Source organism: Hylobates moloch, unplaced genomic scaffold (genome assembly GCF_009828535.3).
Source record: "Hylobates moloch isolate HMO894 unplaced genomic scaffold, HMol_V3 SCAFFOLD_22, whole genome shotgun sequence".
Classification (NCBI taxonomy): domain Eukaryota; kingdom Metazoa; phylum Chordata; class Mammalia; order Primates; family Hylobatidae; genus Hylobates; species Hylobates moloch.
In genome coordinates, this window is record NW_026652297.1 from 37,121,291 (window position 1) to 37,127,290 (window position 6,000).

The window sequence follows — 6,000 nt, forward strand, 5'->3', positions numbered from 1 at the left end:
GATTACAGGCATGCATCACCATGCTCAGGTAGTTTTTTTTATTTTTCATAGAGACAGGCTCTTGCTGTGTTGCCCAGGCTGGAATACATATTTTTTTAACTTTTATTTTAGGTTCAGGGATACAGGTGCTTGTTTGTTATATAGATAAACTCATGTCACGGGGATCTGTTGTACAGATTGTTTTGTCACTCAGGTACTAAGCCCAGTACCCAATACTTACTTTTTCTGTTCTTCTCTCCACCCTGACCCTCCACTCCCAGATAGGCACCAGGGTCTGCTGTTCTTGTCCTTGTGTCCATGTGTTCTCATCATGTAGCTCCCACTTAAAAGTGAGAATATGTGGTATTTGGTTTTCCATTCCTGTGCTAGTTCACTAAGAATGATGGCCTCTAACTCCATCCATGTTCCTGGAAAGGACATGATCTTGTTCCTTTTTATGGCTGCATAGTATTCCATGCTGTACATGTACCACATTTTCTTTATCCAGTCCACCATTGATGGGCATTTAGGTTGATTCCTATATATTTTTTAATTGACAAAAAATAATAACCCACAGAATCACTAAGTAGGGGAAAGATCAGCTGCTGATATTTTGGATGTACTTTTCTCAAGTCCAAAGGATAATTCAGTCAACTTAAAATAGTTATTTAAAAATGCGAACAGAATTCGTGGATGTTGAGACAGATTCACAGATCCCTAGGAAATATTAAAACTTTTGAAAAACGGCCACAGGCTCTGAAGGAAAAGAGCAGTTGGGCACTTAATGCCAGAAGTGACTCTTATAAAACATTATGCTAATGATAGAACTGAGGTGGTTCATTTGGGGAAAAAAATTGAAATAACAATTAGGAAAAGCAGAGAGGCTGGCGATCACCATTATGAAGACGGCAGCCTGCACTATTATTAGATGCCACAAATAAGGGGACCATATATAACTGAATGATGACTTTACGAGTCATTGTAAACCTGTCTTCTGACAGCATCTTGAGACAGGAATTGCATTCTTCCTGTAAATCCTTTTAATTTAGTAAAGCCCTTTATTGAAACATTTATAAGCAAATGTAAACTTTTAAGGATTCTTACATCCCATAAAAGCAGTAATTTTGGCATATAGCTCATCAACATGAAATGAGTAAAAACATGGGAAGGTAGTACTTTTTGAATGTTGTATGCCATTTGGCAAATCTATGTGTTTCTCCTTTTTTTCGCATCTATACCTAAATGAAGGAGTTTTTGTTGATGTTGATTTACTTTAATATGTCCAATTATACCATTATCATCAATTTATTTATCAAAATAGTGCCATTTAATTGCCTTTTGCTTTAAGCTGTATTTTATATGAAAGATTCCTAGTGTTATTTCTGTCCTTTGGAATATTATCCAGCAGAGGGAATTTTAGAATCTACTTGATAATACAGATTTGCTAATTTCCACGTTAGTGATTCAGTGTTGTTTAGTTACTCAGTTTTGGGCCTCATGATGTGTTTGATGATTTGAGAGTGATAAAATGAGTCTTAAGTAAAAATCTTTTAATTAAAACAAACAAAGAATCAGCTTTTATGGGAAACCAGTCAGTTAGCGAGTACGTGTGGTTTAAGTCCAGAAGGATGCTCAAGTGGAGGGGTAGAGAGAGAGAGAGCCCCTGGGATCCAGGGACTGTGGAGTAACTGACCCCATTACACCAGGCCCAGCAGGGCTGTCCCGCTGTCTCTGCCCTCACACTGACCACTTCATTACTGGTTGTTTTTACTGAGCATCTTTTCAGAGATTTCTGAGAACATGGTAATTTTCCCGGACCACACACCTGAGAGATCAGGTACTATGTTGCCTTTAAAAACAACAGCGACAACAACAAAAAACCTTTATGTTTTTCCTCTTTTTATGGTGAAATATGGCATATTTTATTATTTGGAGAAAGACAGAAAACATGGTTTTGTTCTCCCACGGGCCACAAAATACCATCTTCCTCTTACGGGGAATGAGACTTTTGTATAAAGAGGCACAATTTCCTGTCCCACTAGGAGAAAATCATTCTCGTGTCTGAGTCTCAACTGAAATTTGTGTTAGTCGCTGTTAAAAATTAAACTACCATTCAACCCAGCAGTCCCATTACTGGGTATATACCCAAAGGAATATAATTGTTCTACCATAAAAACACATTCATGCATATGTTCATTGCAGCATTGTTCACAATCTAAAAGACATGAATCAACCTGAATGCCCATCAACAGTAAACAGGATAAAGAAAATGTGGTATGTATATACCATGGAATACTATGCAACCATAAAAAGAACAAATTTATGTCCTTTACAGGAGCATGGATGGAGCTGAAAGCCATTATCCTTAGCAAACTAATGCAGGAACAGAAAACCAAATACCGCGTGTTCTCACTTACAAATGGGAGCTAAATGATGAGAACACTTGGACACATAGAGGGAAACCAGAGACATTGGGGCCTACTGAGGGTGGAGGGTGGGAGGATGGAGAGGATCAGAAAAAATAACTATTGGGTACTAGGCTTAGTACCCGGATGATGAAAACAAACTCCCGTGACACAAGTTTACCTATATAACAAACCTGCACGTGTACCCATGAACCTAAAATAACAGTTTAAATAAGTAAATATACTTGGTCTCCAGTGTTAAATATGGTATGTCACCATCCTTATTTCCTTTATCCAGCTATTTTATATTCCTCTCATCTGCTCTGTCCTATTATTTATCTTCTGTAAGTCTTATTATGCATCTCTTAAAGCTTCCAAATATGTTTTACTCTGCCTGGTTCCTCCACTCTTTTTGCTCTTGTTTTGCTACTTCCTTTAATGTATCAGTAACACAGTGAGCACTTAATAGCAGTCTAGAATAAACTCTGTGTTCCTGCCTGAATCTATATCTGGTCTTTATCTCTCACCTTTATCTTTACCTCTATCACTGTGTGGACTTACACTGAAAACAGAACTGTACCATGCCCCCATCTCCATGCTGAGTAGCTGGTTTATAAATCAGGAGAGACGATGTTCTTTAGATATTCTTAAATTTGTTATAATTCTTTCCTGCTATCCAGCTCCTCAACCTCCCTTCCCAGCTCTGTCTACCACTTTGTATCACTTAAGCCATGTTTTATCTATGTCTTCTCTGTCGCTAACCTTTAGTCCCTTGAAACAGGCACAACCAAATAGGACTGACATTTTGCAAGTCCCTTGAGATTTTGCCTAATCCTTCACAGCAACCTACAAAGTCAACCTGGGGCTGGGGGAAATTCTCCTCTTTCAGCTTTTTCCTTCTTTTGGAATTTGGGGGTGTTTTCACAGAGTGATTTACCAAGAAAACATTCTAAATCCTCAAGGATCACGTATCCCTTACCTTGTGGCTGCTTGCTCAAGACCAAGCACAACTGGACATTTTTGAACTTACATCTTTCTCCCTACCCACTTTGTTCTTCTTCTCCCCTTTCATAAAATCTGACTTCAGTTTTGCCTTCAAGTGAGATTGACATTTAGCCCCTTCCATTTGGCAAATCCTTCAACAAAAAAACAGAAGTGTCATTTTTACGGGGTGACAAAGCATTAAGAAGATCGCTTTTTTAGCCTTGCTGTGCTTCATTATGGGTAAGTCCTCATGTGGCACCTTTTACAAGAGGAAGTATTGTTATGCTAACAAAATGGTTTCAGATAGTATGAAATCAGTGATGAGAAGAATGGCTATAAGGAATGGGCTCTACAATTACTGTCACTCTCAGCAAAAGAGAAGGCAAGGAATGCATATTTCATCTCATGGCGACCTGAGGATCGTCCTCGATTCCACATGTAATACTTTCTAAATAATGGTGACCTTTTTCACATCCCCTTCCTGTATGTACAAAGTACTATGTGGATAATGCAGCCTGAGTGAGCTTATGAGCTAGTGCAGGGATTTTTATTATTAACAATAATAATAGTGAACAACAGTTTATTAATCTAAGATCAAGCAACTAGTAAGCGGTAGAACCAGGACTGGGTCATAGGGTAGGTACATGTGTACCATTTTAAAATATCGCCAAACTACTTTCCAAAGTATTGAATTATTTTACATTCCCAACAGCAGTGTCTGGGAATTACAATAAATCCTTATCATGCAATGACTGGCGTATTCATTCTTTTTAATTTTTGACATTCCAATCTGTGTGCAGTGCCATCTCATTGTAGTTTTAATTTGCATTTCCCTAGTGACTAATGATACTGAGCAGCTTTTCATGAGCTTATTTGCATATGTATGTCTTCTTTGCTAAAGTGTCTATGCAAATCTTATGCTCATTTATTAGGTTGTTTGTTTTCTTATATTGAGTTATAACTTTTTTTTTTTACATATTCTGCAAACATTTTTTTAACCAGATATGTAATTTACAAGTGTGTTTTCCCAGTCTGTTTCTTACCTTTTCATTCCCTTACCAGTATCTTTTGCAGGAAAGATGTTAAATCTGTTGAAGTGTAGTTTATCAAGTTTTTTCTTTGGATTGTGCTTTTGGTCTTGTAGCTAAGAAAACTTTGCCCAAACAAGATAACAAGGATTTTCTCCTGTTTTTTTTCTAGGCATGTTATGGTTTTAGGTTTTACCTTTATGTCTATGATCCATTTTACATTAATTTTTATATGTGGCGCAAGTTATGGATCAAAGTTTAGCTTGTTACATGTGGATATCCAAGCATCCTAAGCATCTTTTGCCCAAAAGATAATCTTTTTTATACTGAATTACTTTTGCTGCTTTGTTAAAAATCAATTGACTATGTGAAAGTCTATTTCTGGTATCTCTATTCTGTTCTATTGATCTATATATACTTATCCTTAAACCAGTAACACGCTATCATCATGACTTTAGCTTTATAATAAATCTTGAAGTCAGGTAAATTAAGTCCCCCAATGTTTTTCTTTGTAGACATTTTTTTTTTGGCTACTGTAGGTTCTGTGTATTTTCAGAGGACTTTTAAAATCAGCCTGTCAATTTCTAATACCAAAATAAAGTTCTTTAGAATTTTGATTGGGATTCTCATGAATGTGAAGATTAACTTGGAGAAAGCTAACAACTTAATATTGAGTCTTATCTCTCAACTTATTTTGGTTCTTTAAAACTTCTTTAGGCAGGGTGCACGCCTGTAATCCCAGCACTTTGGGAGGCCGAGGCAGGTGGATCACGAGGTCAGGAGATCGAGACCATCCTGGCTAACACGGAGAAACCCCGTCTCTACTAAAAATACAAAAAAATTAGCCTGGTTTGGTGGCCGGCGCCTGTAGTTTCAGCTACTCAGGAGGCTGAGGCAGGAGAATGGCGTGAACCCGGGAGGTGGAGCTTGCAGTTAGCAGAGACAGCGCCAGTGCACTCCAGACTGGGCGACAGAGCCAGACTCCGTCTCAAAAAAAAAAAAAAAAAAAAAAAAAAAAAAAAAAAAAAAAAAACTTCTCTCAACAATTGTTTTTCATGTACAGATCTTGTATATATTTTGTGAGAGTTTGCCCAAATGGTACATTTATTTATTTATTTATTTAGAGATGGAGTTTTGCTCTTGTTGCCCAGGCTGGAATGCAATAGCACAATCTCAGCTCACTGCAACCTCCGCCTCCCAGGCGGAGGCGGAAGCGATTCTCCTGCCTCAGCCTCCCAAGTAGCTGGGATTACAGATGCCAGCCACCACACCCTGCTAATTTTGTATTTTTAATAGTGATGGGGTTTCACTATGTTGGTTAGGCTAGTGTTGAACTCCTGACCTCAGGTGATCCACCTGCCTCGGCCTCCCAAAGTACTGGGATTACAGGCATGAGCCACCGTGCCTGGCCCAAATAGTACATATTTTTGATGCTATTATTAATGACATTGTTTTATTAATTTATATTTCAAATTGTTTATTTCTATTGCAGAGCTTTCTCTACTATGCTGACATCCATCTGAGGTCTCTTCTCAACAGAATGACCTTTAATGTCCACATTTCTACCAAGCGTCTCTTCAAGGAAATCTATGCTTTTTCTATTA